This window comes from Dysidea avara, chromosome 3, assembly GCF_963678975.1.
Source record: "Dysidea avara chromosome 3, odDysAvar1.4, whole genome shotgun sequence".
Taxonomy (NCBI): domain Eukaryota; kingdom Metazoa; phylum Porifera; class Demospongiae; order Dictyoceratida; family Dysideidae; genus Dysidea; species Dysidea avara.
Genome location: NC_089274.1, coordinates 34,808,334 through 34,822,622, shown reverse-complemented (window position 1 = coordinate 34,822,622; position 14,289 = coordinate 34,808,334). Strand labels below are relative to the sequence as shown.

Below are 14,289 nucleotides of genomic sequence, written 5' to 3'. Positions count from 1 at the left end.
ACTACTCTGAGTGCTGGCTATGGCATTGTTTATACATACCCTATGGGTGGGTTGTCACATTGGTATATTTACTTGGTTGTATGTGACCTGGTCCTATTAATAATTATACAACCAAGTGCTAAAGATAATACAAAACGCGGTTAAAATTACATCATTAATAATGAATAATAAATAAATAAATAAATAATGTTTGAGAAAACTACAAGGCCTAAGGCTTTGCACTCACTGGGAATAGAATCCATGTTGCATGAAGAGACAATCGTATAATGGACGGGTGTTTTCGTGGAGGTGATAGAAACGTACGACAATTCTATTTAACGGCAATCCAAACAGTTAGGATGTGACGCCTACTAGACAAGCGAACTACTGTTCATTTGTGTTTGAAAGTGGGCGACAGCAACTATTTCAATTGGAAGACGAGTGGTTGCTACGCCTGCTTAATAAACAACATGATTGGAAGTTGCTACTAATCGCTGGAGGTTGTTTCTTTGGTCTCGTGTAACTAGGGTACCTTCACTCATGTATGGGATGGGAGAAAGCCTTGCCTGGCAGGCCATTGTGCGAAGAAGGTGCAGTTTCCAGCTGGTAAGTTTGTGTGATGATGCATAGCTCTCCACCTGAAGCCTTTTAGTGCCAGGAGTGCCCAGACTGATCACTGATATGGGCCTTGAGAAAACTACATATATATTCACTGCCAAATTGCATCCCACGTACTGAACGCTGATGGAGAGAACAAACACAACATACACAAAATGTGCCCTTAGGCTGATAATTGCTGTGTGCATGGTTGTGCTTGCTATCAACTGTTATTATTATATGTAGCTACAGTCTGCCGCCATCAGCAATGCTCCACATACTTGTGCACACTGACATATCCATGAAATTCTGGTATTGCATTTCAGCCACATTTGTTCTCCAAAATTTTTTTTGTCTTGTAGCATATCCACAGCATCACGTGATCATTTTAGTACAAACGACCCAGCTCGTGTTAAATATATACATAACTCAGATATCAGTTGTAGGTGACAGACAGTTCAACTACTCTGCTTTTATCCCAATCTTACTGTGGTCTGCTCTTGGCAGCTCCAGCCATGTCTTAATCCAGTGCTCTAATCCATCCTCATTTAAACATATCATGTAACACAAATTGTATACAATTGCATAAAATTAATGTAATAAGTATTCATTGGATGTTTACGCTTTACTGCTTGTAGGTGTCAGATTCAATACCATGATTCTCACAATTTAAAGTGCAATCTCACATCCTCACATCTCCATGGTCGGATAATCACTGATTATAATTGCATACTAATACATCCCTTATGTTTATGTACCAGTCAATTCCTCTAGAATTGTATTACTGTGCATCTTTTGTACCTGCACACACTGTGTTGGCCATGCACTGTTTGTACATGCCCCATTAGTAGGTTGTCCGGTTGGTGATTGTACTTGGTTGTACTTGGAGATAACAAGCACAACATACACAAAATGTGCCCTTAGGCAGATAATTGCTGTGTGGTTGTGCTTGCTGCTGTCTATTTTATCCACATACCTTAAACTATATTATTGTGTCTATACGTAGTTACAGTCTGCAATGCTATCACACACTGGAATTAAACTTGTACTTGGTGGCACATCCATTATATTCTGGTATTGGATATTTATCCTATTAAAGGCACTGCCATCTTTAACAGTGATTATCTACATGCAGCTGTTTGTTCCCAAAATTTATCTTGTATTGTATCCATGGCATCATGTGATTATTTTAGGACATATGGCCCGGCTCATATTAAAGTTAACTCAAGTGACAGATAATTGAAATACTCTGATTCTTTTATCATTAAGGTCTGCTCTTGGCAACTCCAGCAGCCATTTCTTTATCCAGTACCCTGATCCATCTTCATTAAGCAACTGGTATTACACGAGAATGATGCAAATTTTGTAGAGATATCAATTTTATGGACTGTTTTGCATGCAGGTGTGAGATTCAATACTATAGATGTGAGAGCATGCACTTGCACCTTGACTAGTGAGAACCATGCAGGAGGGGTGACAATGTGGTCTTCCATGGTTGGGTAATCAAGACAACATAACAGCAGCAGGACCTCAGGACTGTAAATGCATCACTTATGTTTACTGTATGTGCATCTTTCCACCCACACACACTGTGATTATCATGCATGCACTGTTTATACATACCCTATTAGTAGATTGTCCCATTGGTGATTGTACTTATTTGTATGTGCCCTGTGCAAATTTAAGGCAACATGGTGCAGCAGTGAAAATATTGAATAGCATCAAAAGCTGTCAGCCATCTATTAATATATGATTTAACATCAGAAAATCAGGAAAATATTGGTGTTGTCACCTGGCAATTTCAGTATTTATATAATATTGCATTTCTAGTACATTTGTATTAGGAATGCAATATTATAAAATACTGAAATTGCCAGGGGGCAACACCAATAATTTCCTGATTTTCTGATGCTAAATCATGTAGTAATAGATGGTTGATAACTTTTGATACTATTCAACAGCAGCAGTCTTTTCACTGCTGCACTATGTTGCCTTAAATTTGCATTCCCATATGTTTGCAACACATTATTTTTCCTTTTTAAATCATAACATTATATCCATCCAAACTTGGTAATGGTGCCCAGACTGATCACTGATATGGGCCCTGAGAAACTACCAAATTGCATCCCACATACTGAACGCTGATGGAGAGAACAAACAATATACACAAAATGTGCCCTTAGGCTGTTAATTGCTAATATTTGCTATGTGCATGGTTGTGCTTGCTATTAAGGTTACGGTATAGTCACGGGCAATCGTTCAAAATTTTGAATGCCTATCGATACTTTTTGAGAAGCCCATAAAACCAGTCTAGCAACGTAAAAAGTTTTAAATGAAGGTGAAGCCCTTCATATTTAATGTTTTTATGTAGCTACAGTGTAGTTTGAGGCAGGTGGAACACTACAATTTGTTGTAGTAACACAAGTAAGCCAGCCCGTACATCGCTCAGCTCCAGCTGTCACTACCATGTTTTTCCGCCGCCAAATACAGCAAAAGCTGTAGGCTCTATTGGCTTTTCTGGGGCATAGTGATATTGTATATTAAATTTATTAGGTCCTGTGGAAGCGTTTTTGGCGTGTTTCTTCCCAATGACTCAGGTACATGCCTTCAAAGAGCTTGTTTCACTCGAAAAAACTACTAAAAGTTCAATAAAACGTCTATACAACCAGTAACTTAAAAAATCGCTTCCACAGGACCTAGATATTTAAATTGTTTAGCCACTTGTGTTGAAATTATAAGGATTCAGTAATCTGTTAGTCTGGTTTTTGGCGGCGCGTTTTTATAAAACATCGCTCTATTGTAGACCACACACCCAAGAACAGTCGTTGTTCTGTAGTAAAAACAAACAAGCACAATTAGTTGTATTGCTAACACAACACAGTTGTTGAAATTATTTATCCCTGCTTGGTTTAAAGCAGGTTTTGTAATTTGTTCCGCCCACGCATTTTAAACTATTCCGTAACCTTAACTGCTATTATTATATGTAGCTATAGTCTGCCGCCATCAGCAATGCTCCACATACTTGTGCACACTGACATATCCATGAAATTCTGGTATTGCATTTCAGCCACATTTGTTCTCCAATTATTTTTTTTTTGGTCTTGCAGCGTATCCACGGCATCATGTGATCATTTTAGTACAAATGACCCAGCTCATGTTAAATATATACATAACTCAGATATCAGTTGTAGGTGACAGACAGTTGAAATACCCTGCTTTTATCCCAATCTTACCGTGGTCTGCTAATATATCCCTTATGTATATGTGCCAGTCAATTCCTCTAGAATTGTATTACTGTGCATCTTTTCTGCCTGCACATACTGTGTTCGCCATACACTGTTTGTACATGCCCCATTAGTAGGTTGTCCCGTTGGTGATTGTACTTGGTTGTATTTGCCCCAGCCCTAGTAATAATAATAAGATGATGATGACGATGATGATGATGATAAACAAAATGGCTTATTTAAGAAAGTAACTTTTATTATTCCTTTTGACTTCAAATTTTTCCAGTGGGCCTAAACTTCTTTCAAATTAACTTCTAAGGCTTCTTTTGTGGTTGGTGGAGCTTTCTAAGATGGTGTTTAGTTGAGTGTTCTATTGGGATTTTGGCAAAAAACATAGGTAATCTCTATTATGAACTAATACTGTGTATAAATTTAATTGTTTGGTTGCTCCAATAATTAACAATAGAGGTCAGGTTTCAGTGGAGGGCCTCTCCCTGCCCCGCCACTCAAACTTTGGCTGTCCACTCCTTTGCTACTACAAATAACAGAGAAGCAATAAAATGGAATTTAAGGAATGTGCAAATATGGCCGGTTTTTGTGGGTCACATTTAAAAACCATGACTATCATTTTAGCAATATAATTAAAATATTGATATCATATGGTACAAAATTTTGGTAGGAGAAAATTTGGTGAATTTGACCAATTGTCTTTAATTAGCCTAAAAACATTCTTATCCAATTTTTAGCCAACTACTAGACAGAATGCAGTATGAGTCCCAGAGTTTGGGTAGTTACTTAAGAAAAGTAACTAGTTACTTTATCCCATGTAACTTAGTTACAGTTACTTATTAAAAGGTAACTACGTAAGTATCTAGTTACTAGTACTTTCATTAAAAGTTATGCTTGATTGTAGACTTTAGTAATATGATTATTTTTCCCAGAATGAGAACTATATCAAGACACACGATAGTGTGTCGTGCGGCCCAAGAAGCCGGCGCGCCTCACCGTGAGTATATTAACAGGAAGAAAGAAAACGCAATTTTCACACCTATGTAGCTCTGTGATCCCTTATCCGATTGGAACCAAATTTGCTGGAGACGTGCCGCCCAGCTAGGGTAGTCTACATACCAAATTTGAAGAAAATCGCTCCAGCCATTTCCGAGATACGAGCGAACAAAATTTCGTTTTAATTTCTTCGTTTTTTTCTTCTTCTTCTTCTTCTTCTTCTTCTTCATCTTCTTCATTTCGCACACTTCGCAAAATTCGCCATAAAACACGAATGCGTGCTCGGATTTGGCTGAAATTTGGCACACTTAAAGGGCTCATTAAGGCGGATCTCCGTACCAACTTTGGTAGGAATCCGATGAACAGTCACGGAGTTATGACCGATTATTTGCGTAAAATAAGGTCGAAGGTCTGTCACGCCTACAGGGTAAACGCCTTGGAGGAATCAGTTGAAAATTGATATGTAGATGGAGCAACCATCGTAGGAGTGCCTTTTTGTGGTTTGAAAGGAATCGGGATAAAGACCATGGAGATATGACACGAAACCCAACCTGTGTCAAAATTACGCGATCGATTTTTATGAATAAAAAAACTATTAGTTTTCGTATCTACCAGGCAAACCGCTTAGAGCAACGAGCTGAAAATCAGTATGTAGCTGGAATAATCATCATAGAAGGTCCTTGCAGTAGTACAGAAGAATCGGATTACAAATCACTGAGTTATGATTCGAAAGGCAACTAGGTGCAGCAAATGCGAGATCGAGATACTCTAATAGAACAGTCACCCTAATAAAGCATTCAGCTGCATTTATAATTTACTCAGTTATATTACATTGTAAGTTATTCTGTGGGGAATTCAGCTACAAACAAGTCACCCTGTAGTCAGATCAGCTAGAAGAAGGTACCTAATAGAGAGTTCAGCTACAAATAAACCATCATGTAGAGAGTTCAGCTCAAATAAATCACCCTGTAGAGAATTCAGCTACAAACAAATTGCCCTGTAGAGAGATCAGCTAGAAGAAGTTACCTTGTAGAGAGTTCAGTTACAAAGAAACAATCATGCAAAGAGTTTAGCTACAAACAAATCACCCAGTAAAAAGTTCCGCTATGAACAGATCACACTGTAGAGAGTTCAGTTAGAAACAAGTCATCCTGTAGAGAGATCAGCTAGAAGAAGTTACCTTGTAGAGAGTTCAGCTACAAACAAATCACCCTGTAGAGAGTTCAGCTACAAACAAGTCACCCTGTAGAGAGATCAGCTAGAAGAAGTTACCTTGTAGAGAGTTCAGCTACAAACAAATTACCCTGTAGAAAGTTCAGTTACAAACAAGTCACCCTGTAGAGAGATCAGCTAGAAACAAGTCATCCTGTAGAGAGTTCAGCTAGAAGAAGTTACGTTGTACAGAGTTCAGCTACAAAGAAACTACCATGTAGAGAGTTCAGCTGCAAATAAATCGCCCTGTAGAGAGTTCAGCTACAAACAAATCACCCTGTAGAAAGATCCGCTAGAAGAAGTTACCTTGTAGAGACTTCAGCTACAAACAAATCACCCTGTAGAAAGGTCAGCTAGAAGAAGTTACCTTGTAGAGAGTTCAGCTACAAACAAATCACCCTGTAGAGAGTTCAGCTAGAAACAAGTCACCCTGTAGAGAGATCAGCTAGAAACAAGCCACCCGTAGAGAGTTCAGCTAGAAGAAGTTGCATTGTAGAGAGTTCAGCTACAAAGAAGCTACCTTGTAGAGAGTTCAGCTGCAAACAAATCGCCCTGTAGAGAATTCAGCTACAAACAAATCACCCTGTAGAAAGGTCAGCTAGAAGAAGTTACCTTGTAGAGAGTTCAGCTACAAACAAATCACCCTGTAGAGAGTTCAGCTTCAAACAAGTCACCATGTAGAGAGTTCAGCTAGAAGAAGTTACATTGTAGAGAGTTCAGCTACAAAGAAGCTACCTTGTAGAGAGTTCAGCTGCAAATAAATCGCCCTGTAGAGAGTTCAGCTACAAACAAATCACCCTGTAGAAAGATCCGCTAGAAGAAGTTACCTTGTAGAGAGTTCAGCTACAAACAAATCACCCTGTAGAGAGTTCAGCTTCAAACAAGTCACCATGTAGAGAGTTCAGCTAGAAGAAGTTACATTGTAGAGAGTTCAGCTACAAAGAAGCTACCTTGTAGAGAGTTCAGCTGCAAATAAATCGCCCTGTAGAGAGTTCAGCTACAGACAAATCACCCTGTAGAAAGATCCGCTAGAAGAAGTTACCTTGTAGAGAGTTCAGCTACAAACAAATCACCCTGTAGAGAGTTCAGCTTCAAACAAGTCACCATGTAGAGAGTTCAGCTAGAAGAAGTTACATTGTAGAGAGTTCAGCTACAAAGAAGCTACCTTGTAGAGAGTTCAGCTGCAAATAAATCGCCCTGTAGAGAGTTCAGCTACAAACAAATCACCCTGTAGAAAGATCCGCTAGAAGAAGTTACCTTGTAGAGAGTTCAGCTACAAACAAATCACCCTGTAGAAAGGTCAGCTAGAAGAAGTTACCTTGTAGAGAGTTCAGCTACAAACAAATCACCCTGTAGAGAGTTCAGCTAGAAACAAGTCACCCTGTAGAGAGATCAGCTAGAAACAAGCCACCCATAGAGAGTTCAGCTAGAAGAAGTTACCTTGTAGAGAGTTCAGCTACAAACAAGTCACCATGTAGAGAGTTCAGCTAGAAGAAGTTACCTTGTAGAGAGTTCAGCTACAAACAAATCACCCTGTAGAGAGTTCAGCTACAAACAAGTCACCCTGCAGAGAGATCAGCTAGAAACAAGTCATCCTGTAGAGAGTTCAGCTAGAAGAAGTTACCTTGTAGAGAGTTCAGCTACAAACAAATCACCCTGTAGACAGTTCAGCTACAAACAAGTCACCCTGTAGAGAGATCAGCTAGAAACAAGTCATCCTGTAGAGAGTTCAGCTAGAAGAAGTTACATTGTAGAGAGTTCAGCTACAAAGAAACTACCATGTAGAGAATTCAGCTACAGAAGAAGTTACCTTGTAGAGGGTTCAGCTACAAACAAATCACCTTGTAGAGAGTTCAGATAGAAACAAGTCACCCTGTAGAGAGTTCAGCTAGAAACAAGCCACCCGTAGAGAGTTCAGCTAGAAGAAGTTACATTGTAGAGAGTTCAGCTACAAAGAAGCTACCTTGTAGAGAGTTCAGCTGCAAACAAATCGCCCTGTAGAGAATTCAGCTACAAACAAATCACCCTGTAGAAAGATCAGCTAGAAGAAGTTACCTTGTAGAGAGTTCAGCTACAAACAAATCACCCTGTAGAGAGTTCAGCTTCAAACAAGTCACCATGTAGAGAGTTCAGCTAGAAGAAGTTACATTGTAGAGAGTTCAGCTACAAAGAAACTACCATGTAAAGAGTTCAGCTGCAAACAAATCGCCCTGTAGAGAATTCAGCTACAAACAAATCACCCTGTAAAAAGATCAGCTAGAAGAAGTTACCTTGTAGAGAGTTCAGCTACAAACAAATCACCTTGCAGAGAGTTCAGCTAGAAACAAGTCACCCTGTAGAGAGATCAACTAGAAACAAGCCACCCGTAGATAGTTCAGCTAGAATAAGTTACACTGTAGAGAGTTCAGCTACAAAGAAACTACCATGTAGAGAGTTCAGCTGCAAACAAATTGCCCTGTAGAGAATTCAGCTACAAACAAATCACCCTGTAAAAAGATCAGCTAGAAGAAGTTACCTTGTAGAGAGTTCAGCTTCAAACAAATCACCTTGTAGAGAGTTCAGCTAGAAACAAGTCACCCTGTAGAGAGATCAACTAGAAACAAGCCACCCGTAGATAGTTCAGCTAGAATAAGTTACACTGTAGAGAGTTCGGCTACAAAGAAACTACCATGTAGAGAGTTCAGCTGCAAACAAATTGCCCTGTAGAGAATTCAGCTACAAACAAATCACCCTGTAGAAAGATCAGCTAGAAGAAGTTACCTTGTAGAGAGTTCAGCTACAAACAAATCACCCTGTAGAGAGTTCAGCTAGAAACAAGTCACCCTGTAGAGAGATCAGCTAGAAACAAGCCACCCATAGAGAGTTCAGCTAGAAGAAGTTACATTGTAGAGAGTTCAGCTACAAACAAGTCACCATGTAGAGAGTTCAGCTAGAAGAAGTTACCTTGTAGAGAGTTCAGCTACAAACAAATCACCCTGTAGAGAGTTCAGCTACAAACAAGTCACCCTGCAGAGAGATCAGCTAGAAACAAGTCATCCTGTAGAGAGTTCAGCTAGAAGAAGTTACCTTGTAGAGAGTTCAGCTACAAACAAATCACCCTGTAGACAGTTCAGCTAGAAACAAGTCACCCTGTAGAGAGATCAGCTAGAAACAAGTCATCCTGTAGAGAGTTCAGCTAGAAGAAGTTACATTGTAGAGAGTTCAGCTACAAAGAAACTACCATGTAGAGAATTCAGCTACAGAAGAAGTTACCTTGTAGAGGGTTCAGCTACAAACAAATCACCTTGTAGAGAGTTCAGATAGAAACAAGTCACCCTGTAGAGAGTTCAGCTAGAAACAAGCCACCCGTAGAGAGTTCAGCTAGAAGAAGTTACATTGTAGAGAGTTCAGCTACAAAGAAGCTACCTTGTAGAGAGTTCAGCTGCAAACAAATCGCCCTGTAGAGAATTCAGCTACAAACAAATCACCCTGTAGAAAGATCAGCTAGAAGAAGTTACCTTGTAGAGAGTTCAGCTACAAACAAATCACCCTGTAGAGAGTTCAGCTTCAAACAAGTCACCATGTAGAGGGTTCAGCTAGAAGAAGTTACATTGTAGAGAGTTCAGCTACAAAGAAACTACCATGTAAAGAGTTCAGCTGCAAACAAATCGCCCTGTAGAGAATTCAGCTACAAACAAATCACCCTGTAGAAAGATCAGCTAGAAGAAGTTACCTTGTAGAGAGTTCAGCTACAAACAAATCACCTTGTAGAGAGTTCAGCTAGAAACAAGTCACCCTGTAGAGAGATCAACTAGAAACAAGCCACCCGTAGATAGTTCAGCTAGAATAAGTTACACTGTAGAGAGTTCGGCTACAAAGAAACTACCATGTAGAGAGTTCAGCTGCAAACAAATTGCCCTGTAGAGAATTCAGCTACAAACAAATCACCCTGTAGAAAGATCAGCTAGAAGAAGTTACCTTGTAGAGAGTTCAGCTACAAACAAATCACCCTGTAGAGAGTTCAGCTACAAACAAGTCACCCTGTAGAGAGATCAGCTAGAAACAAGTCATCCTTTAGAGAGTTCAGCTAGAAGAAGTTACATTGTAGAGAGTTCAGCTACAAAGAAACTACCATGTAGAGAGTTTAGCTGCAAACAAATCGTCCTGTAGAGAATTCAGCTACAAACAAATCACCCTGTAGAAAGATTAGCTAGAAGAAGTTACCTTGTAGAGAGTTCAGCTACAAACAAATCACCTTGTAGAGAGTTCAGCTACAAACAAGTCACCCTGTAGAGAGATTAGCTAGAAACAAGCCACCCGTAGAGAGTTTAGCTAGAAGAAATTACATTGTAGAGAGTTCAGCAGTTTAGCTGCAAACAAATCACCCTGTAGAGAATTCAGCTACAAACAAATCACCCTGTAGAAAGATCAGCCAGAAGAAGTTACCTTGTAGAGAGTTCAGCTACAAACAAGTCACCCTGTAGAGAGATCAGCTAGAAACAAGCCACCCGTAGAGAGTTTAGCTAGAAGAAGTTACATTGTAGAGAGTTCAGCAGTTTAGCTGCAAACAAATCGCCCTGTAGAGAATTCAGCTACAAACAAATCACCCTGTAGAAAGATCAGCTAGAAGAAGTTACCTTGTAGAGAGTTCAGCTACAAACAAATCACCCTGTAGAGAGTTCAGCTACAAACAAGTTATCTGGTAGAGGGATCAGCTAGAAGGATCACCTTGCAGAGAGTTCAGCTACAAACAAGTTATCTGGTAGAGGGATCAGCTAGAAGGATCACCTTGCAGAGAGGTCAGCTACAAAGAAATCACCCTGCTTCATCTTTTCTTCTTCCTGTAGTAAAGAAAAAAATGACAGGTTAAAAAGCCCTAAAGCCGGCCATAGGTCGGCTTTGGGGTATACAAATGCAAAAAGAAGTGAAATCTAATCCAAAACAGCCAAGCTGTAAAAAAAGAGTGCGGCCCTGAGAAAGGCTATGGTGAAAAAAGATGTGAAATCCAAGGTGGCGGCCAAGAAATGGCTGTGATGGTAGGTTAATGGTAAAAATTTTAATAACAGCAATTCAGTGAATTTGGTGCCGCTTGGTCTTGGCACAAAATTCACTTGAATTGTCATTATTAAAATTTTTACCATTAACCTACCATCACAGCCATTTCTTGGCCGCCACCTTGGATTTCACATCTTTTTTCACCATAGCCTTTCTCAGGGCCGCACTCTTTTTTTACAGCTTGGCTGTTTTGGATTAGATAATAATTATATCAAGACACATGGTAGTGTGTCGTGCGGCCCAAGAAGCCGGCACGCCACACCGTGAGTATCAAGACACACGGTAGTGTGTCGTGCGGCCCAAGAAGCTGGCACGCCACACCGTGATCAAGACACACGGTAGTGTGTCGTGCGGTCCAAGAAGACAGCACGCCACACCGTGAGTATATTAACAGGAAGAAAGTAAATGCGATTTTCACACTTTTTGTAGCTCTGTGATCCCTTATCCAATTGAAACCAAATTTGCTACAGACGTGCCAGCTAGGTAGGGGAGTCTACATTCTAAATGTGAAGAAAATTGCTCCAGCCATTTCCGAGATACGAGCGGCCAAAGTTTGGGGTTTTTTTCTTCTACTTCTTTTCACACACTTCACAAAATCCGCTATAAAACACGAATGCGTACTCCAACCGGGTTGAAATTAGGTACACTTAAAGGGCTTATTAAGTCGAATCACAATACTAACTTTGGTAGGAATCCGATGAACATTCATGGAGTTATGACTGATTATGTGCGTAAAATAAGGTCAAAGGTCTGTCACGCCCACAGGGTAAACCCCTTAAAGGAATGAACTGAAAATTTCTATGTACATGGAGTAACTATCGTAGGAATGCCTTTTGTGGTTTGAAAAGAATTGCGATAAAGACCATCGAGATATGACACAAAATCCAACCTGTGTCACAATTATGCAATCGATTTTTATGAATAACAAACCTATTAGTTTTAATGCCTACCAGGCAAACCGCTTAGAGCAATGAGCTGAAAATCGGTGTGTAGCTGGAGTAATTATCATAGAAAGTCCTTGCAGTAGTACAGAAGTATCAGAATACAAACCACTGAGTTATGATTCGAAAGCCAACTACGTATAGCAAATGCGAGATCAAGATACTCTAATAGAACAGTCACCCTAATAGAGAATTCAGCTACGTTTATGACTTACTCCATTATAGAATTATATGCATCGCAAGTCATTCTATAGGGAGTTCAGCTACAAACAGTTAATCTTATAGACAATTTAGCTACAAGCAAGTCACCCTGTAGAGAGTTCAGCTACAAATATATCGCTGTAGAGATTCAGAACAGCGTTGTGAGTGGGCCGGGTCATCGGGTCATTTGGGTCACATTTTGTCCGGGTCAAATGGGTCTTATCCACTTCACTGAATATCTGGGTCTGACCTGGATGAGATCACGTGTGACTATAAGTTAACAAGCTCGATTGTATTGATGGAAATGCAGTTGTAAACACTCAAGAAACTTATGTGGAGCCACACCTACCATTCAGGAATATGCTTTGCTGTCTGTGCGGGGTATGTAGAGCCACACTCACTTATTGAAATTGTACCAGCTGTGCTCTGTGGGCATGCATGCATCACCAGATCCATGTTGCTACTTGAAATGTAGGTAACTAACTTCTGGAAATTCTGAGGCTGCAAGTAAACTTACGTGGAGCCACCCCCACTTGATAATACGTACGTGGAACCGCACCCACTTGATAATACGTAGCTACTCACTTCTTGCAGACAATTTTTTATAGTGTAAAAAAATGTAGGGCTGACTAGTGGAACTTGTGGACTTTTAATCTAGCTCTTGGGTCACGCCTCTATTTTAATTAAACCAGGTCACATGCAGGTCAGATCCGGATCCCATCCGGATTTACTATTCAGGTCAGTGGGTCAATCAGGTCAACAGTATTGACCCACTTACAACGCTGATTCAGAACATTATAAGTCACACTGAAGAGAGTTCAGCTATAAACAAGTCACCCTGTAGAGAGTTCAGCTACAACAAGTCACTCTGTAGAGAATTCAGCTACAAACAAGTCACTGTGTAGAGTGGTCAGCTACAAAAAAACTACCCATTAGAGAGTTCATCTATGTAAACAAGATAGCTACCCTATAGAGATCAGCTACAAACAAGTTACTTTAACAATATTCAGCTACAAGTAAGTCACTCTGTAGAGAGTTCAGCTACAAACAAATCACTCTGTAGTACAAACAAGTCACCGTGTAGAGAGTTCAGCAACCAATCAAAAAACCAACCTGCAAAGAGTTCAGCTATACAAACAAGTTATAACTCTATAGAGAGATCAGGTAGAAACAAGAGTGAGCTCAGCTACAAACTTAACAGATCACAATATAGAGAGTTCAGCTAGAAACAAGTCATCCAGTAGAGAGATCAACTAGAAGACATCACCTTGTAGAGAGTTCACGTACAAACAAATCACCCTGCAGATAGTTCAGCTACAAACAAATCACCCTATAGAGAGATCAGCTAGAAGAAGCCACCTTGTAAAGAGTTCAGCTACAAAGAAACCACCATGTAGAGAATTCAGCTATGACCAGATCATCCTGTAGAGAGATCAACTAGAAGAAGTTACCTTGTAGAGAGTTCAGCTACAAAGAAACCACCATGTAGAGAGTTCAGCTGTAAACAAATCAAATTGTACAGAGTTCAGCTACAAACAAATCACCCTGTAGAGAGATCAGCTTGAAACAAGTCACCCTGTAGAGAATACAGCTAGAAGAAGTTACCTTGTAGAGAGTTCAGCTACAAACAAACCATCATGTAGAGAGTTCAGCTGCAAACAAATCACCCTGTAGTGAGTTCAGCTACGAAAAGATCACCCTGTAGAGAGTTCAGCTAGAAGAAGTCACCTTGTAGAGAATTCAACTACAAAGAAACCACCATGTAGATAGTTCAGCTGCAAATTGTAGAGAGTTTAGCTACAAACAAATCACCCTGTAGAGAGTTCAGCTAGAAACAAGTCATCCTGTAGAGAGATCAGCTAGAAGAAGTTACCTTGTAGAGAGTTCTGTTAAAGAATGCACTTTTAAGTATATTGTTTATAAATATATGCATGAAGTGTGACATTTTATAGGAACACATATTTAGTGTTTGTAGAAATCTTTATTTCATTGGTTGTAATTATATGCACTTGTGGTTTTCATGCATTAGGTAATTTATATTGTAAGTCTTCTGGTGTAAAGTATTAATTTAACTGTTCTTTTTGTATTGTTCTATT

At 39.7% G+C, this 14,289-nt stretch overlaps 1 long non-coding RNA gene across 1 annotated transcript in view; it reads right to left on the bottom strand.

The window, feature by feature from the left end:
• LOC136250857 (uncharacterized) overlaps positions 1-14,289 on the bottom strand; it is a 383,395-nt gene that overhangs the window by 298,906 nt on the left and 70,200 nt on the right. The window lies entirely within an intron of this gene.